We start from the raw sequence: 21,565 nt of genomic DNA, 5'->3' as shown, positions 1-21,565 counted from the left end.
CAGGAATCACACGGTGTGGTCTCAGCAGGGCAACGAGGAAATACAGAGCAACAGCCAAATGTCATTTCACAAATATCTCAAGCTCTTTACTTGCATTTCTTGAACACTATGAGGGGTATATGTAGACCAAAGCAAAACTCTGTTAAAATCCCTCCTCTCTAACCACCCCTTCTCCCCCATCACGTCCTTCACAAACCACAGCTGCCCATGCTTTAAACACTCTGGAGAATATTTCTTGTTCATCTGGGAATCAATGACTTCAGCTGGAAATAGCCCATAAGTATGTCACCCCTCTCTCCCAGCATAAATTTGAAGTCCAAGCATCTGGGAGTACAATCTCCCACCCTGCCACCGTCAGCACCACCACCAACATCCTCCTGGATCCAGACCTCTGGGAAGCATCCTTTGTCTGCTGCTCCCAATGTTTTTCTTGTGATAATTGTGACAAATATCTCCCCTGTTGTCCGCATTGCTATAGGGGTGAGAGAAAGGTGTAGACTTCATGTTAATAATTTTTATCCCCTCACTTTAATTTAAGGTTAGATTTAGTATAGTAAGTTGAAAGTTCCAAATATGGGGGGAGCAGAGAAGGCTGGCTTGACATTCAGTGAGGGAAAACGAGATGCAGATCTGTGATCTGTAATCGACACAGCGACCAGGGTTTATTTTATCAGAAATGTTCAAATGAGGAAGTTGTTAAAAAGTAGCGAGACCCAATATCAAAACTTTGAAATTTGAAAGGAAAAGGAAATGTGTATGTTTCCTGTATCTCTTGAGCATGGATTTTTGAGACCTTGTTCAGGAATTCCAGCAGAGACATTCAAATATCCTTAATCAAAGAATTCTCTCTCTCTCCCTCTGTCTCTCTGTCTCTTTCCATCTCTCTCTTTTTTCTCATAATAAAGATTTACAAAACACTTGCCATTTGCTAGGTACTGTTCTTGGCACATTATATATATTTAATCATCTAATTTTCACAACAACACTATGAGATGCTACTAGCAATATCCCCATTTTTCCATGGCAAAATTGAGGCACCAAGAAATTAAGTAACTGATCCAAATGAAATAGCCAGGGTTTAAGCCTAGGCAATCTGGTTCCAGAATTCAAGCTTTTTGGCACTACATTATCTTGCCTCCCAATTAACGGTACAGTCTTGGGAGGGATGCATGTGGGGCAGGAACACAAATATTTAGGTAGTAGAAAGATAAGGAGGAAGTCAGTCTTACTACAGAAGCCAGAGGAGGCACAGTTTCAAGGAGGAAGTTTCAAACTATGTTAACGTCCAGAAAAGTCAAGTCAGTGAAGGCGTGGGCAAGCATCCATTGGATCTGGTCAAGGAGTCACTGGTGACCTACTCCAGGCCAGTTCTGTAGGGTAGAGGAGCATAAGCCAGTGTCCACAGTGCTGCAGTGTGGGGAGGTTTTACCCACATGGGAAGGGAGCAGAGGAAGGAGAAATGATGTGTCTTCCTGAGATGGAAAGCTGTAATGGCAAGACACTGACTCCCTCTGCTTCCTTTTTCTTCTCTTCTCCATTCTTAACCCATTTCTAAGGAAGAAAAGACGGAAATTAAAATGATAGTGCAGATGGTAAAGCGGCCTTTGGCAGTGTGGACATTAGCCACATAGAGATGATAAACCAGACACCAGGAGAGAGAACACGGCTTAAAGTTCTAAGGTCACATGACCAGATTGTGATCCAGCGCTGCTCCTATCTTTTTTGAACCACTGGGACTAGTAAAGCACCACCAGCAGCGTGTGACACGAGTTCAACTTAACCCAACCAAAAAAGTGAAAGATGTAATAATCTCTGGGATCTTGTGCATTTATAAATTCTACGACACTGTATTTTTCTTTTTGGCTGCATTTCGTCTTCGTTGCTGCACGTGGGCTCTCTCTGTTGTGGCAGGTGGAGGCTACTCTTCATTGTGGTATGGGGGCTTCTCATTGTGGTGGCTTCTCTTGTTGTGGAGCACGGGCTCTAGGCGCGTGGGCTTCAATAGTTGTGGCACGTGGGCTCAGTAGCTGTGGCTTGCGGGCTCTAGAGCGACAGGCTCACTAGTTGTGGTGCATGGGCTTAGTGGCTCGCGGCATGTGGGATCTTCCCAGACCAGGGCTCGAACCCTTGTCCCCTGCATTGGCAGGCGGATTCCCAACCACTGTGCCACCAGGGAAGTCCTGACCCTGTAAATATTAACTTAAGTATAGCAGTGGCCAAAATAGCCCCATGGCTCCCATTGCTCCATCACTGTACTCCCTTACTCCTACATCAGTTTCCATAGTTACATGGATATAGGATAAACTCACTACCAAAGCCAAGGCAGCTCCTGACAGCAAAGGTGTCAAGGGAAAGGAAAACATTCAGTTCAGCATCTCTAGCATTCTTTCTGGCTCATCCTGACCCATTTTGGCAGAAAGCCTGAACTGTCACAGTTTAGTTATTCATAATGTTAGCCTGTAGAGCTATAAGCCTAGAAGTTTTATGTAGACCACTATCTGCTACAAATAAACAATAATAGAAACTTCACGTAAAAACATTATTTGCAGCTGTATTATATTTAGCAATGTAACATAAGAAAAGCTTTGTCCATTGCAGACCATTTAACTGACTCTGCCCTTGAAATAGCCGTACGCAAAACCCCATCAGCACACCTCAGATCCAGCCAGAGTTCACCAAAAGTTAGAAAGTGGAAAGAAAAACTGGAGTAAGGAAGAGAAGTTCCTACTCTCTGTTTTTACAGGAGCACTGAGAACATTTGAATGTCAATGACCTAGAATAAAGAAAATGAAAGAGACTCTCCTATTCCCTGTTTAAATGACCTTTCTAAATTTCTGGACATTAAAATAAATAAGCTACCCACCACAGAAAAGTGTTTAAAGTAAAAGTTTACTTCTTCTGCCTTTAAATTACTTCTTTGAAAGATGTCAGAGCAGAGCTATAAACAAAGTGATATATTCCAATTAAGCTTGATTTCCCAGATATACTAGATTTTTGTACATAAAAACACTATGTGCCAGATTCAAATGCATAATTACTTAGTGTCTGGACTGAGATGTTAACTCAGTGGGTTAGAACCTGAGTTTATAAACCCAACACTAAAAGTCCAAACCTAACACTAAACCCAGTGGGCTTCCCTTCAGCTCCCAGCAGCTGATGTGTCCTCATCATCAGAGGCAGACAGAAGGGAGCTAGTTAGACTAACGCAACCAATGCAGTTACTCAGACTGCAATTCAGTGGGCGTTCTCTGCGGGCGGCGGGTCAGATGCCACGGTGATCTCTGTATATAAAAAGCAGATCATGGTAATTTTAAATCGCATGGCCTCATATCCAATATTCAGAGCTCCCCTACTGATGATACTTATAAATCCAAGCTCTTGGAAATCAGTTATTCAGGCTGGAAAATTTTCTTAATAACAAGAAAAATATTTTTATTTTGATATTTTGTTGTATCTCCTCCCCATGCACATATCATTATTGGCCTATCCCAAAGCATCCTGGAGTGCCAGCTTGATAGTACATTTTAGGGTCCATTCTTACAAATATGATTAATCCATTTGTTAGTACACCTACGATGTCTGTCTAGTAGAGTCTGGTCTTGGGAATATCAATATGTTTGTGGGTATAAGAACGTGTATTACCCCACCATGCTTCATCCACAAACAAACAAGGTTCCTTACATGTGTCATATATTTTGATGCCAAACCCCTCAAATCAGTTAATAATAATTATCACAGATCGTTGCCTCACTAAAACCACACTACAAATTAGATCACCACAATTTGGGCTAAGTTAAAATAGTAGACTCTAACAACTGTCTTGAGTGTCTCTCTCCTAATATGAAATGTGGCAGTGGGTCATCCTATAGGCGTCTGAGGGAACTGGATTCTATTTTCAGCCTCAGTGGTATAAAACTGAAATTTATTCTAAAAAAGAACATTAACTAGGTATACATTCTCAATTTATTCCCAGTGTAAAGTGATGGGTAAAATTAATTTCTATAGCCTTATGTGAGTGATACTATTATTGTAGAATTCACACAGCATCCATTGTTTGGCAGACCTCATTCCATATTTTGTTGTAGTTGTTGTCTGTTAAAGGCCATCTCATACTAATTCATTAATTTATCCTCTTACAGTGAGGTTCTCCAAGAATGCTGGAGGTTGAACTAATTATATAAATATGTATTGGGATTGTACAGAACATCTTCCAGTCCTATTAGAATATAATCAGTTATATAAATACATCTAATGACAATCTCACCAGAAAAAAAGGTAATCAAGCTAAATATATAAGATTTTGAAAAACAAACCATGTCACTGTTTCTCTAACACTGTTCAATACAAACAACAAACAACAAACAACCCCATCTCTAGAGAGAGATTCTCCATTGGGGGTCTGGTAACATGTTATCATACTTCCTCAGTGCTTAGTAGAAACATCCCAGCAAGCCATTCTGTTATTACTACCCCTAGCACACCGGGGTGACTTAGGAATATGAGAGAAAATGCCTCAAACACAACAACCCCATCGAAGTTGCTTACTCTCTCACAGCAGGCTGGATGTGACCCATCCAGGCCTGGTGGAGCCCACTCTACCATCCCCTACTAGGGCTCCAAGGTTGCCCCAGTTCTCATCACTACGCAGTCAGAATCAGGACAAAGAAAGGTGTCTAGGACATGTGAATTGACCTTGAAGGCGATGACATGGGAATCACCCATATCCCTTCTGCTCACAGCCAATCGGTCAGTAATTTGCTGCAAGGGAGATAAGGAAGTGCCATTCCTAGCTGGGTGGGAGGGCTTTCTTCCTTAAAAGAAGCACAGAAAGGATACTAGGAGGAAGCTGTTAGTCTCCGTCAGAGTCCAACCCTCTGGCCATCCAAGTATCCATGCACAGTCTTTTTGCGCATGTGGAACACACTCCCACCCTCCCCGAGTCCCCTGCATTTCCTCCAGCTCAAAGCCCTGGGTCTCTGAGTGGTGCAAGTCATTTCCATCAGGACTCTTCAGTGACCTGCAGACTAATACATTAGTCTCTCCCTCTCCCCTTTTTTCAGTCCCGCGCGCGCGCGCACACACACAAATATGTACTCACAGGCAATAGTAGAGACGGAACAGGATAGCTGCCATAACATCTCCTAGTCGTAAAAGGATGGTACACACACAGCAGTGAATGGTCCTCAGCAATGATGAACCCTGCTGGGTGGGATTTATGGAGACCCCGCTGTCCTGGAAGGATAGAAATTCTCTTGGTTGGAACGTGGTTCTGTTCATCAGGAGACACCCCCTTGTCAGGTATTCTCTGTGGTCACTGGCATTGCTCTCTGCATGGTTTTCTCTCACTCGCCATCATGGTGACCCCATAGTCAGAGAAGTGGTCACTGGCAAATACTCCAGCTTTCTGCTGGTACAGGTTTGGAAGGTAGGGAGGGCTGCTTTAGAATAATCGTAAGCTTTTGAAGGCCAGACTTGTGGTTTCTCTGGCAGAACAATTCCCTCAAAATTGTGATAGGCTCTTGTGCGCTTGCTTCCGCCATGTTCCAAGTACGATAACCATTCCTAAAGTTCTCCTTAGGGCACAGTTCTTAAGCTGAGTGACTCTTCCTTTTATTTACTGCTCGCTGTACTTCCTCAGTTTCATGACTGTTACCCTGAGGCCACTTGAAACAGTCAGCTTGGGAAGGAAAGCAGTGCCCTTAATCAGATCCTTGCCTCTGAGTTGCTCCCTGGTCTGGATGTGGTGTCTTAACAGGTTTGTGAGAAAAGTACTGAATGACAGTTTTATCATCAGAAGTTTGCTACAGAAGAATTGACTTTTCCAACCCCGTGAATCCCCAAATTTAACCTGCAGGTCATAGGCAGAGGGACTTTCCTTTAGCAGATTTATATTTCTTTCCATCTCTGCTTCCAAAATGGGTTAATCCTGTCTGCTTTCATCTCTCCTTTGTAAAAACCAGCAAGAAAAAGCCGATAAACATCAAACTACATGAGTTTTTCCATGTAGTTAACCTAGACCAACAGACTCAGTAAGTGCGTCATCTTTCAAGCTATTGTAGGCTAAATTTTACCGAATATTTTTCAACAGCCTATAGTCAGCAGCACGAGAACATGCAGTTTCTGTTGTCCTGCAACCCACTGCCAGACTACTGAGCATTGTTTTAGTTATTTTTATGTAGGACCTCACTTCTGGATACCATTTTCTGTATTAGTTAGCCGCTGTAACAAAAGGCCCCCAAACAGAGTGACTTATAATAAGAATGAAGTTCACTACTTTCCCACAGGCAGTCTAGAGCTTGTAGGGTGGCTGTGCCACTGGTGACACCTGCCTTCCAGGTTGTTCCAGTTGTCAGCATTTCACAGCCAGCAGACAAGGGGGAAGAGACCACCCAAGGCAAAGAGGTGCTCTCTAAGGAGATGAACTAGAAATTACACACATCTCTGCTCACATCCCATTGGCTTAAACTTATTTACGTGGCCACACCTTGACTCACATGTGTTCTCTAGCTAGGGAACCACCTGCTCCTCAAAAACTGGCTGGAGAGGGATGCTGCAAAATAAAGTGGAGAATGGCTAATAAAGAGCAATCAGCAGTCAATGTCACAAGGGATTTCAGAATCCTAGCCCACTGTTACTCCTTCAGTTTGATTCCCGGTTTCAACGTGGGTTCCTAGGAGTCTGCCAAGCACAGTATGCAATGTAGCATCTCAGCTACAGACCCAAAGACCCACCTTTGATGAATTTACATAGATAACAACCCCTACACATTACACATTCCCAGTTCAGCCTCCCATTTACCATAATATTTCACATCCCATAAAAAGGAGAAAAGAAGGAAACAGACTGGCATACAAGTCTATTGCTTCCATTTTGGAATGTTTATACTTGAAGATTGCCTTTATTATCTTCTCTTCATGTGGAAATTCTTGGAATTCTGTGTCACACAGCGCCCACCCACTAGCTACAGTACAGTCTCCAGATGAATGAGGGCATCACCGACTTTTTCAGCCCTGATGCTATCCTCCTCAAGTTCCACAAACACAAAAATTATGACTCACGGGAATATGATTTAATCATCATGCAGTCACATAGATGTGCTATACAACATTCTAAGAAAAAAAGGAAAAGTCCCCTACTGATTATAGTACATTGCCCTTTAAGCCAAGTGTCCAGTATACCATTTGAACCTTTTTAATGCTTCTTCAACACACTCTACTTCTACTTCATGAGCATGAAGATAATTTCATGCTCATCTTCTGATCAGTACTAAGCTCACTTCCCAGATACTTTGATATTGGAAGTGCATATCTTGGATAAGAGATTCACAAAAGGTCTGAATAAACTGAATATAATGGGTCCCAGCATAAACTGAATATAATGTTGTTGTACATGAGATGCATGTGAATGTAACAGCAGTGAGTCTGTCATCAAGAGACAGTAATCTCTGGCTTAACCACACAAATCTTATTCCTAGACCTGCAAGGGAATGGGACAAACAATAGAAATAGTGACTCAATCAAGATGCTTTTCCTAGGAGGCTCTACTTACAACTGAATTGACCCCCAAATGACAGCTTCATTGGCCTTCCTTCAACTGCCTATAAATGCATTTCTAATTCTCCTCAGTAGATCTCTTGTGAGCTGTAAATCTAGGGCAATGGTGAGGTGATCTTGCCAGTTATTTTCGAAAACTCTTAATGGACACCTCTCCAACAGTAATTAAAGGAATATGACTGCTCTTGACTTTTTATTTTGTTTAATTAACCTCTATTTAGAAGGAAGAAACACATATACACTCCCCATGTGCCAGAAAACTAAATCCTGACAACATAATTCTTTTTATCACTTTGGTTGATAAATATATAACATCCCTCATTGATGCCCATAATAGATATTCTAAACCCATCCTAGCACTCTTTCCCACAAATGCCAGAAGTAGCCCTAGGATCATTTGCTATGCAAAACTCTAAGAAATTATCAGCAATTAGAGTTGGTCTTCAGAGTGAAACCTATTCAACACCCTGACAACTAATCTCACACACACACACACACACACACACACACACACACACACACACACACACACACACACTGAGGCCTAAGGTCACACAACAGATTAGCAATAGATGTAAGACTAGGGTCCAGGACACCTATTTCCTGAGACTAGGGCTCTTTTTTCTACAAGGTATTATGATGGCTAATTGGTAAACTAATGACATTTGTAACAGCTTGGAATGCCTTTATTTGCCAAAGGGAAAATTATTGAAAGAAAAAGAAAAATTGATCCAAGGCTCCCTAGATGACATTTTAAAAGAACCGCACTATAAAAATAATTTCTAAAAGCCCTTCTAAATGTTAAGAAGGTAAGAAAAACATAGTGTTAATTAAATGCTCAATTAATGTTTATCAAACATATTTTATCATTACTAGACTAAATTTACGACACAGTAGAGCTGTATGCATGTGTGCTCCCTGCACTTTATAATATATTCATGCTCCCTTGTATCATCATTTGTGAAATGCCAATGCCATTTTATAGGCCTTTTATAAGGAATGTAATAGGCAGTACTCTGACAAATTAGGAGAAACAGATAAGGCCTCCCCCTAACTTAGAGTATGGGTGTGGGCTATTCATGGACTTTTCTGCACCCTAGTTTTCTCTTTGTTAAGTTGAAGGGGTCTTTACGGTCTCTGAAAATGCTCAAGCCCTATTATTCAAAGCATAATTTTGTTGTTTTAAAATTATTATAGGATATTAAACTTGAAGCTTTGCTTTCCAATCTACCTAAAATATTGTCAACTTACTTGGCAACACAATTTTGAAAAATTATATCTCTCCTCATATATTTTTAAGTTGAACCTAAATTCTTATCTCAAATGTAATAGTTACAAAGATACAATTTCTTGTATATTGCATATTATGTGTGAGATTTACATATATTTAAAAATATACTTGGAGTTGCAGATTTAGCCCATTCAATTAACAAAACGTATCTGCAATTGATAAAACCTCTTTGGCAAAGCCAGTCCTAATTGTCAAACCAATTAGTCAAGTCACTAATTTTTGCCATAAAAAGTCCAGCTTCATTTTTCGATTTAAGTAAAAATGTCAATATGTGCTCCACAAAACCTTTTATTTCTGAATCCTAATTCTAACATGTGTAGACAGAGACAGGTGGGCACAGAGCCTTTTCATGAGCTTATGACCTCGATGAAATCAAGCATTGCTCTCTGCCATTTTAAAAAAAAATTTCCCTCTCTCTCTTTTTCTTTTTTTAACCAAACCCAGGGGCTGTCATTCAGGAGCTCTACGTTTCAAACATCCCTCTGTTCAGCGTCCCTAAGTTTTTTTATAGTCTGGGAAATGCCTCATAAGATTCAGATGGGTGCACATTTCTTTTGCAAAGTAGGAGACAGTCAAGTGTGAAAAGGAAGGAAGGAAAAGACAAAACCTGACTGCAGGAGCGGGTCTCAGACAGATCAGCTTGAGCAAGCAACACATGGAAACTAAACATCTACAAAATGATCTCCTTAAAGCTGTCGAAGCCGTGTACCCCTAGAAAGTCTTCAAGCCCCCTCAGGGGTATGCATACCCTGTTTAAAGAGATCTGGACTGGGATTCCTCTAAGGTTGAATATATATATATATGCAGCAAATTATCATGTTCTCATTGGAAGAAATGAGACAGAAATGAAATTCAAGTAAAAATTCACTTCCTTGGGCTCATTTATCCTCAAGTCCCCAGTGCAAAATTTCTTACCATACCCACACACGCAAATGGCTAAGAGGTTTCATCTTAGGAGCCCCTCCTACTGGCAGTGGCTTCCTGGAGTGCTAATGAGGCTTGTTAGCTTGAGTCTGAGCTCTTTAAAAAAGAGTGCCATGGTTGATTAGCAATATCTGGCAGGATGGAGAAGTGACAGCATAAATGTTATATCAATTCTCCCACCTTAAAGTCAGAATGACCATACCAATGTCTTCTTAGGCCAGTCTCCCAAGGCAATAGAAATAAAAGCAAAAATAAACAAATGTGACCTAATCAAACTGACAAGCTCCTGTGCAGCAAAGGAAACTATAAACAAAACAAGAAGACAACCTATGGACTGGGAGAAAATATTTGCAAATGATGCAACCGACAAGGGCTTAATTTCCAAAATATACAAACAGCTCATACAACTCAATAACAAAAAAACAAACAACCCAATCGAAAAGTGAGCAGAAGACTTAAATAGACATTTCTCCAAAGAAGACATACAGGTGGCCAACAGGCACATGAAAAGATGCTCATCATCGCTAATTATTAGAGAAATGCAAATCAAAACTACAATGAGGTACCACCTCACACTGGTCAGAATGGCCATCATCAAAAAGTCTACAAATAATAAATGTTGGAGAGGGAAAAGGGAACCCTCCTACACTGCTAGTGGAAATGTAAGCTGGTACAGCCACTATGGAAAACAATATGGAGGTTCCTCAAAAAACTAAAAATAGAGTTGCCATATGACCCAGCTATCCCACTCCTGGGCAAATACCCAGACAAAACTATAATTTGAAAAGATACATGCACCCCGTGTTCATAGCAGCACTATTTACAATAGCCGAGACATGGAAACAACCTAAATGTCCATCGATGGATGAATGGATAAAGAAGATGTGGTGTGTGTGTGTGTGTGTGTATTATATATATTTATATATATATATTTTTTATATATATTTATATATATTTATATATATATATATATATAATGGAATATTACTCAGCCATAAAAAAGAATGAAATAATGCCATCTGCAGCAACACAGATGGATCTAGAGATTATCATACTAAGCAAAGTAAGTCAGAAAGAAAAAGACAAACACCATATGATATCACTTATATATGGAATCTAAAATATGACACAAATGAACATTTCTACAAAGCAGAAACAGACTCACAAATGAAGAGAACAGACTTGTGGTTGCCAAGAAGCAGGGTGAGGGGTTGGGGGAGGGAAGGATTTGGACTTGGGATTAGCAAATACAAACTAGTATACATAGGATGGATAAACAACAAGGTCCTACTGTATAGCACAGGGAACTATATTCAATATCCTGTGATAAACCAGAATAGAAAAGAATATAAGAAAGAATATATATATGTATAACAACTGAGTCACTTTGCTGTACAGCAAAAATTAACACAACATGGTAAATCAGCTACACTTCAATAAAAAAATTTTTTATAAGTCAGAATGACCTAATCAAACTACTTTATTTGAAGGTTATTTGGCTATCTGACCTTTAGTTCCTAGAACTCTGAATGTAGGTACATTCCAAGGAGCACACATTTTTAAAGGAAATATGCATGAGTCTTACTGTATCATACACATGATATCATAAGTAACTGTAGGGGCCGGAGTCAAGATGGTGGTGTGCGAAGATGCCCGAGTTAGCATCTCCCCACAACTAGGGCACCTGCTGGCCACTGGTGGGGGACACTGATGCCAAAGGAGACGGGAAGAACCCCAAGTGAACCGTTAGGACATGGGGGTACTGAGGGGAGAGGAGAAGTGGAGGTCGGACAGGATCAGCGCCCCTGAGCCCAGGGAGATGAGGAGAGGCAGGTGGGAGGGGCCCTCTGGGAGGAGTAAGAGAGGAGTGGAGGGCATTTGCCCCGCCCACTTGGGCCCAGGGAGCTTGCTGAGCTCCCAGGCCAGTCCCCTTCCTTCCAAGGCCACCCCCTCCCGACGGCTGCATTGGTCCTGGGGGCATAGGAGGGAGGCTGCGGAGATCAGGAGAGGCAGGCAGGAGAGGCCCTTTGAGAGGAGTGCATTTGCCTGGCCCACTCGAGCACAGGAAGCCTGCTGGGCTCCCAGGTGAGGTCCCCCGCCCTCTGAGACCAGGGTGGGGGGCATGCCTGGGCCCCTACTGTTCAGTTGAGCCTAAGCCCCACCCCCCATAGCCCTCAGGGCCTTTTCCAGCCCTGTGGGTCCTGAGTATTGGCCCCACCTACCACCAAAACCTCGCCCTTGCTTAGGACCCGCCCTCCACAGTCAAGGCCTTTCCCCACTTTTCTATTTTTTCTTTTCCCTCCTTTTTTTTACTATTGTAGTACTGTTGTACCTTCTGGTTGTTGATTTATCTATATTTTAATTTTTATATTCTTTCTAACATATCTGCTAGTCTCCTAGTCTAATTTTATTTTTTACTTTGTTATTGTTCTCTCTCTTTTTTTTTTTTGCCACCCCACGCAGCTTGCAGGATCTTGGTTCACAAGCTGGGAGTCAGGCCAAGGCTCCTGCAGTGGGACCTCCAAGTCCAAACCACTGGACTAACAGAGAACCTCAGACCCCAAGGAATATTCATTGGAGTGAGGTCTCATGAAGGTCCTCATCTCAGCACCAAGACCCAGCTCTACCAAACAGCCTACAAACTCCAGTGTTGGAATCCTCAGGCCAAACGGCCAATAGATAGGAACACAATCCCACTCAAAAAAAACAGACAGCAAAAAAATATGTCACAGATGAAGGAGCAAGGTAAAAACCTACAAGACCAAATAAATGAAGAGGAAATAGGCAATCTACCTGAAAAAGAATTCAGAGTAATGATAGTAAATATGATCCAGAATCTTGGAAATAAAATGGAGGCACGGATTGAGAAAACACATGAAATGTTTAACAAAGATCTAGAAGAACTAAAGAACAAACAGAGAAGAACAACACAATAACTGAAATGAAAAATACACTAGAAGGAATCAATAACAGAATAACTGAGGCAGAAGAACGAATAAGTGAGGCAGAAGACAAAATGGTGGAAATAACTGCCAAGGAGCAGAATAAAGAAAAAACAATGAAGAGAACTGAAGACAATCTCAGAGACCTCTGGGACAACACTAAATGCACCAACATTTGAATCACAGGGGTCCCAGAAGAAGCAGGGGAAAAGAAAGGGTCTGAGAAAATATTTGAAGAGATTATAGTGGAAAACTTCCCTAACATGGGAAAGGAAATAGTCACCCAAGTCCAGGAAGCACAGAGAGTCCCATACAGGATAAACCCTAGAAAAAACACACCAAGACACATATCAATCAAACTAACAAAAATTAAATTCAAAGCAAAAATATTAAAAGCAGCCAGGGAAAAACAAAAAATAACATACAAAGGAATCCCCCTAAGGTTATCAACTGATTTTTCAGCAGAAACTCTGCAGGCCAAAAGGGAGTGGCAGGATATACCTAAAGTGATGAAAGAGAAAAACCTACAACCAAGATTACTCTACCCAGCAAGGATCTCATTCAGATTCGACAGAGAAATCAAAAGCTTTACAGACAAGCAAAAGCTAAGAGAATTCAGCACCACCAAACCAGCTTTACAACAAATGCTAAAGAAACTTCTCTAGGCAGGAAACACAAGAGAAGAAAAAGACCCACAAGAACAAACCCAAAACAATTAAGAAAATGGTAATAGAAACATACATATTGATAATAACATTGAATGTAAATGGATTAAATGTCCCAACTAAAAGACACAGGCTTGCTAAATGGATACAAAAACAAGACCCATATATATGCTGTCAACCAGAGACCCACTTCAGAAGTAGGGACACAAACAGACTGAAAGTGAAGGGATGGAAAAAGATATTCCATGCAAATGGAAATCAAAAGAAAGCTGGAGTAGCAATATTTGTATCAGATAAAATAGACTTTAAAATAAGACTGTTACAAGACATAAGGAGGGACACTACATAATGATCAAAGGATCAATCGAAGAAGAAGATATAAAAATAAATGTTTATGCACCCAACATAGGAGCACCTCAATACATAAGGCAAATGCTAACAGCCATGAAAGGAGAAATCAACAGTAACACAATAAGAGTAGGGGACTTTAACACCCCACTTACACCAATGGACAGATCATCCAAAATGAAAATACATAAGGAAACACAAGCTTTAAATCACACAATAGACCAGATAGATTTAATTGATATTTATAGAACATTCCATCCAAAAGTGGCAGAATACACTTTCTTCTCAAGTGCACACAGAACATTCTCCAGGATAGATCACATCCTGCATCACAAATCAAGCCTCGGAAAATTCAAAAGAATTGAAATTGTATCAAGCATCTCACAATGCTATGAGACTGGAAATCAATTACAGGAAAAAAATTGTAAAAAACCCAAATATATGGAGGTTAAATAGTGCACTACTAAATAACCAAGAGATCACTAAAGAAATCAAGGAAGAAATAAAAAGATACATAGAAACAAGTGACAATGAAAACACGACGACCCAAAACCTATGGGATGAAGCAAAAGCAGTTCTAAGAGGAAAGTTTATAGCAATTCAATCTCATCTCAAGAAACAAGAAAAATCTCAAATAAACAATCTAACCCTACACTTAAAACAACTAGAGAAAGAAGAACAGAGATAACCCAAAATCAGTAGAAGGAAAGAAATCATAAAGATCAGAGTAGAAATAAATGAAATAGAAATGAAGAAAACAATAGCAAAGATCAATAAAATGAAAAGATGGTTCTTTGAGAAGATAAACAAAATTGATAAACCATTAGCCAGACTCATCAAGAAAAAAAGGGAGATGACACAAATCAATAAAATTAGAAATGAAAAAGGAGAAATCACAACTGACACCACAGAAATACAAAGGATTATAAGAGACTACTACAAACAACTATATGCCAATAAAATGAACAACCATGAAGAAATGGACAAAATCTTGGAAAGGTACAATTTTCCAAGACTGAAACAGGAAGAATTAGAAAATATAAACAGACCTATCACAAGTAATGAACTTGAAACACTAATTAAAAATCTTCCAACAAACAAAAGTCCAGGATCAGATAGCTTCACAGGCGAACTCTATCAAACATTTAGAGAAGAGCTAACACCAATACTTCTCAAACTTTTCCAAAAAATTGCAGAGGGAGGGACACTCCTAAATTCATTCTACAAAGCCACCATCACCCTGATACCAAAACCAGAAAAAATATCACAAAAAAAGAGAAAATTATAGACCAATATCACTGATGAACACAGCTGCAAAAGTCTTGAACAAAATACTAGCAAACAGAATCCAACAACACATTAAAAGGATCATACACCATGATCAAGTGGGATTTATCCCAGGGATGCAAGGATTCTTCAATATACACAAATCAACAATGTGATACACCATACTAACAAACTGAAGAATAAAAACCATATGATCTTCTCAGTAGATGCAGAAAAAGCTTTTGACAAAATTCAACACCGATTTATGACAAAAAACGCTCCAGAAAATGGGCATAGAGGGAACCTACCTTGACATAATAAAGGCCATATATGACAAACCCACAGCAAGCATCATACTCAATGGTGAAAAACTGAAAGCATTTCCACTAAGATCAGGGACAAGACAAGGATGCCCACTCCCACCACTCTTATTCAACATAGTTTTGGAAGTCCTAGCCACAGCAATCAGAGAAGAAAAAGAAATAAAAGGAATCCAGATCAGAAAAGAAGAAGTAAAACTGTCACTGTTTGCAGATGACATGATACTATACATAGAAAATCCTAAAGATGCCACCAGAAAGCTACTAGAACTAATCAATGAATTTGGTAAGGTTGCAGGATACAAAATTAATGCACAGAAATCTCTGGCATTCCTATACACCAACAACGAAAAATCAGAAAGAGAAATTAAGGAAACAATCCCACTTACCATCACAACAAAAAGAATAAAATACCTAGGAATAAACCTGCCTAAGGAGGCAAAAGACTTGTACTCAGAAAACTATAAAACACTGATGAAAGATATCGAAGGTGACATAAACAGATGGAAAAATATACCATGTTCTTGGATTGGAAGAATCAATATTGTGAAAATGACTATACTACCCAAAGCAATCTACACATTCAATGCAATCCCTATCAAATTACCAATGGCATTCTTCACAGAATTAGAACAAAAAATTTTACAATTTGTTTGGAAACACAAAAGACCCCAAATAGCCAAAGCAATCTTGAGAAAGAAAAACGGAGTTGGAGGAATCAGGCTCCCCGACTTCAAACTATACCACAAACCTACAGTAATGAAGACAGTATGGTACTGGCACAAAAACAGAAACACATATCAATGTTATAGGATACAATGCCCAGAGATAAACCCACACACATATGGGCACCTAGTTAATGACAAAGGAGGCAAGAACATACAATGGAGAAAAGACAGTCTCTTCAATAAGTGGTGCTGGGAAAACTGGACAGCTACATGTAAAAGAATGAAATTAGAACACTACCCAACACCAGACACAAAAATAAACTCCAAATGGATTAAAGACCTACATGTAAGACCAGACACTATAAAACTCTTAGAGGAAAACATAGGAAAAACACTTTGACATAAACCACAGCAAGATCTTTTTTGACCCACCTCTTAGAGTAATGGAAATAAAAACAAAAATAAACAAATAGGACTTAATTAAACTTTTTTTGCAAAGCAAAGGAAACCATAAACAAGACAAAAAGACAACCCTCAGAATGGGAGAAAATATTTGCAAATGAAAAAACAGACAAAGGATTAATCTCCAAAATACACAAACAGCTCATGGAGCTCAATATCAAAAAATCAAACAATCCAGTTAAAAAATGGGTGGAAGACCTAAATAGATATTTCACCAAGGAAGACATACAGATGGCCAAGAGGCACATGAAAAGATGCTCAACATCACTAATTATTAGAGAAATGCAAATCAAAACTACAATGAGATATCACCTCACGTTGGTCAGAATGGCCATTATCAAAAAATCTAGAAACAATAAATGTTGGAAAGGGTGTGGTGAAAAGGGAACCCTCCTGCACTGTTGGTGGGAATGTAAATTGATACAACCACTATGGAAAACAGTATGGAGGTTCCTAAGAAAACTAAAACTAGAACTACCATATGACCCAGCAATCCCACTACTGGGCATATACCCTGAGAACACCATAATTCAAAAAGAGACATGCACCACAGTGTTCATTGCAGCACTATTTTCAATAGCCAGGACATGGAAGCAACCTAAGTGTCCATCAACAGATTAATGGATAAAGAAGATGTGGCACATACATACAATGGAATATTACTCAGCCATTAAAAGAAACGAAATTGAGTTATTTGTAGTGTGGTGGATGGACCTAGAGTCTGTCATACAGAGTGAAGTAAGTCAGAAAGAGAAAAACGAATACCGTATGCTAATGCATATATATGGAACCAAAAAAAATAAAAAGTGGTACTGATGAACCTAGTTGCAGGGCAGGAATAAAGATGTAGACATAGAGAATGGACTTGAGGACATGGGGTGGGAGGGGAAGCTGGGGCGAAGCGAGAGTAGCATCAACATATATACACTACCGAATGTAAAATTCCCTAGTGGGGGGTTTCCCTGGTGGCGCAGTGGTTGAGAATCTGCCTGCTAATGCAGGGGACACGGGCTCGAGCCCTGGTCTGGGAAGATCCCACATGCCGCGGAGCAACTAGGCCCGTGAGCCACAACTACTGAGCCTGCGCGTCTGAAGCCTGTGCTCCGCAACAAGAGAGGCCACGATAGTGAGAGGCCCGCGCACCGCGATGAAGAGTGGCCCCCGCTCGCCGCAACTAGAGAAAGCCCTAGCACAGAAACGAAGACCCAACATAGCAATCAATCAATCAATCAATCAATCAATCTTAAAAAAAAAAAAAAAAGAGATAAAATTCCCTAGTGGGAAGCAGCAGCATAGCACAGGGAGATCAGCTTGGTGCTTTGCGATGACTTAGAGGGGTGGGAAAGGGAGGATGGGAGGGAGGCTCAAGAGGGAGGGGATATGGGCACATATGTATGCATATGGCTGATTCACTTTGGTGTACAACAGAAACTAACACAGTATTGTGAAGCAATTATACTCCAATAAAGATCTATTTTAAAAAATGATTTCACTGGTGTATAACATACATATAATTAGATGCACATATTTTAACTATACTATTCAATAGGCTTTGATAAATGTTTACACCTGTGTAAGTCTCATTACAATCAAGATATAGGATATTTTCATTACCCCTCCAAAGGTTTTTTCTTTGTCCTTTCCCAGTCCATTTCCAACCCTACCCCAACTCCCAGCAACCATTGACCCTCTTTCTATCACTATATATGTGAATTGTCCCTTCCAGATTTTCATATAAAAAGAATCATATGTTATGTATGCTTTTGGTCTGTCTTCCTTCAAGCAGCATCTTTTTGAGATTTATCCAGGTTGTTTAATGTATCAGTAGTTCATGTCTTTGCATTGTTGAATATTATTCTATTGTATAAATACAATATAATGTGTTTATGCACTCACCTGTTGTATATTTGGATTGTTTCTGGTTTGAGGCTATTAAGAATTAAATTGCTATTAACATTTTCGTACCAAAAAAATAAGTAAATTTAAACAAATTTTCCCACATGAGAATAAAGTGCAATGTATTTATCAATCAGTAAAGACAAATGGTATGCATTCATTCACTTATTACTAAATAGATAGGCTTAGAAGAGAGTGCACGTGCTTTATTAAATGAACGGAATTAATTTTAGTAGGGCTGGAAGATGAAGTGCAAGGAAGTGAGGAGTAAAGAGAAACCTGGACCAATTAGCAGAGACTATGTCATGAAGGACCTTGTAAGCCACAGGACGATTCATAAGGCAATGGAAGCCATCAATTTTCGACTTCCTACGTGATCAGATTTACATTGTAGAAAGCTCCCTCTAGTGGCAGTGCTGAGGATAGACAGATTAAAGGGCAGTAAGAAGCACTTGGGAGGCTTGAGGTATTCTAGGTGAAAGATAACATTGAGCTGAAATAATAGTATTTGCCGTGGGAATAAAGAGAAGTGGAAAGACTCAAGATTGTAGGAGTTGAAATCTCCCAGACTTGATAATTTGTTAGATGTAGGCAGAGGAATGCCTGGCAGAGTCACAAACCGGGGAATAAAAGAAAAGAACAGGCTTGGAGTAGAAGACAAAGAGCTCAGATTTGGACATACAGAGATTGAGCCAGTTAGACATAAGGGTCTATGGCTCTGAAGAGAGGTCAAGGCCAGCCTATAAGCACTATAAGCACAGCCTACCATCACTACTTTCTCATTATTTTTAGCCCCTCCTCATCCAGTCTGAAGTCCCAGGACCATCGCTTGAGCCACATTTTGCTGGAATCCTCAAGTAAATGGACTTACCCTAGGGAAGGACATGTGTTCCCCTGAGACAGTGAGGACAGATATAAGGGTCAATACGGGTGCAGAGTCACAGCAAATGGAGATGTAAAGTTGATCTCTTAGAGTCTCTTATTATTTGGGGTAAAATAAATGTTTACAAAAAATAAACACTTAAACTATGTGTTTAATTTTAAGAGAATCTATATAGTAATTTATATACTGGTTAATTAGAGATAGATTGAGAGATCATAGTAATTTTATAATGGGTGAAATCAACACATTACGAAGAATACAGTTTAGAAATGTATGTGAACAAGTACACAAATTTTCTATAACAAGCACTTTAACAGAGGTAGTTCTCCTTAACAAGCGTTTTTAGTTTCCAGGTTGTAAGTCAACATCCACAAAACAAACATTTCTCAGCAAAGTGCTACTTAGTGCTTGTAATCTCAAACTCCCATTATGTTTTCTAACCAAGTCTGAATTAAAGAAAATGGGGCTTTCCCCTAAAAAGAATCAGGGGTCCCTGGAGAAACAGCTGATTTCAGGACTAGAGCAGGGAAAGTACAAGATGAACCTAGAAAATCTTGGATCAGATAGTAGGGAAGTGCTGAAAAAATGAGAGGGCCATATGCCAGAAGAAGTCAGGAACTAGACCAAAGAAGCATCCTTAGGCTGAATCTGGGATAATTTGAGCATTAAAATTAATAATGATAGAAATGGATTATTACTCACTGAATTTAGAAAAAATCATGAGTCCATACTAATGCTAAATAAATAAAGGGGAAGAGGGGAGGTGTTATGAGTTGAACTGTGTCCCATCACCCCCAAAAAATCATACGTCCTAATCCCCAGTATCTCAGAGTATGCTCCTATTTGGAGATAGAGTTTTTGCAGAGGTAATCAAGTGAAAGTGAAGTCATTAGGGAGGGCATTAATCCACAATGACTAGTGTTCTTATGCAAAGGGGATATTTGGACGTAAAGACATGCATAGAGAGAAAAAAATGTAGAGACATAGAGAGAAGACAGTCATCTACAAGCCAAAGAGAAGCCTGGAATACATCCTTCCCTCATAGTCCTCAGAAGGAACTAACCCTACTGACACCGTGATCTCAGACTTGTAGCCGTCACAACTGTGAGACAATAAATTTCTGTTGTTTGCATCACTCAGTTTATGGTACTTTGTTACAGCAGCTTTAGCAAACTAATACAGGAGGAAAAGCTCTTTCTTATAGTAAATATAAAAGAAAAAATAGAATTAGAAAATCACCATTATATAATCATCATAATAATAATTGATTCAGGCAAGAACCATTAGTAGATGGTAAAATGCATTGGGCAAAAGGGTAATTAGGACAAAATATTTACAGTTTCAAGGGATTCTCTTCACAGATCATTTAATAATTGCAGAAATGGTAACTTAAAAAGGAGAAAGCTGGTGGAAACAACCTTAACGAAATTTATCAAGTTATTATCACCAGTAAATGGCACAAAATGACATCATGTGTAACTTGAATCTAATCATGAAGAAACATCATAGACACCCAAATTAACATTTTATAAAACAACTGACCTGTACCTCTTCAAAAATATCAATGTCATGAAAGTCCAAAACGGCTGTTCCAAACTAAATGAGATAAAGGAGAAAACTAAATATCATGCAACACATGATCCTAGATTTAAACCTGGATCAGAAAAATATATAAACTGACTCTTAAATGATTCAGCAAAAATAAAAATAATAATAGAGGTATGTATTGTATGTGTAAAAAAATAAGGAGTTCCTTATAATATTTCTGCAATTCTTCTATAAGCTTGAATATTTTTCAAAGTAAAATCTTAACAAAGAGAAAATAGGGCTTAAAAACCAGAAGTATCCATTCAAAGTACACCTTAAATTCATACCAAAAATTAAACTCTTAAGTAATCATATTTACACAGTCAATTATTTTTATCAGAGAACAATATTTTTCAACAAAATTTTATAATCAGTTGAGTATTTTAATTATTTATTTGATATTTACTTTCTCTAGAACCCTGAACAATATTATTATATTTGCACAAATCATACTTTTAAAACTATAACCCTCACAGAGCTGTTAGATGATAAAGATCACTTATTTCTGCTAAAAAAGGAGACATAAAGGGAAAAAAGAGTTAACAAAACCTTTAGTTTCCCAGAAAAAAAAAACTCGTAATTTATATATCATAATTTGTTGTTTCTTAAATTACCTCTTCACATTAGTTCTCAATATTTATAATTTATATGGCCATTATGCAAACACATATATGATAGGCAGATATTTCAGATTCAATTCAATCCTCCAAATTCAATCCATTTTTTGCACTCAAAAACACCATTCAGACTCAAACAATAG

General features: G+C 39.1%; 1 long non-coding RNA gene across 1 annotated transcript in view; it reads right to left on the bottom strand.

Moving 5' to 3' along the window:
- The window catches only part of LOC130704735 (uncharacterized), a 209,692-nt gene that overhangs the window by 159,491 nt on the left and 28,636 nt on the right, over window positions 1-21,565 (bottom strand). Inside the window, exon 3 of the long non-coding RNA XR_009005175.1 lies at window positions 5,099-5,232. This is a non-coding gene — a long non-coding RNA (uncharacterized LOC130704735). The remainder of the gene's footprint in view (window positions 1-5,098; window positions 5,233-21,565) is intronic.

The sequence above is a fragment of the Balaenoptera acutorostrata genome, chromosome 14 (genome assembly GCF_949987535.1).
Source record: "Balaenoptera acutorostrata chromosome 14, mBalAcu1.1, whole genome shotgun sequence".
NCBI lineage: Eukaryota > Metazoa > Chordata > Mammalia > Artiodactyla > Balaenopteridae > Balaenoptera > Balaenoptera acutorostrata.
This window is presented reverse-complemented; position numbering and strand designations above follow the sequence as displayed.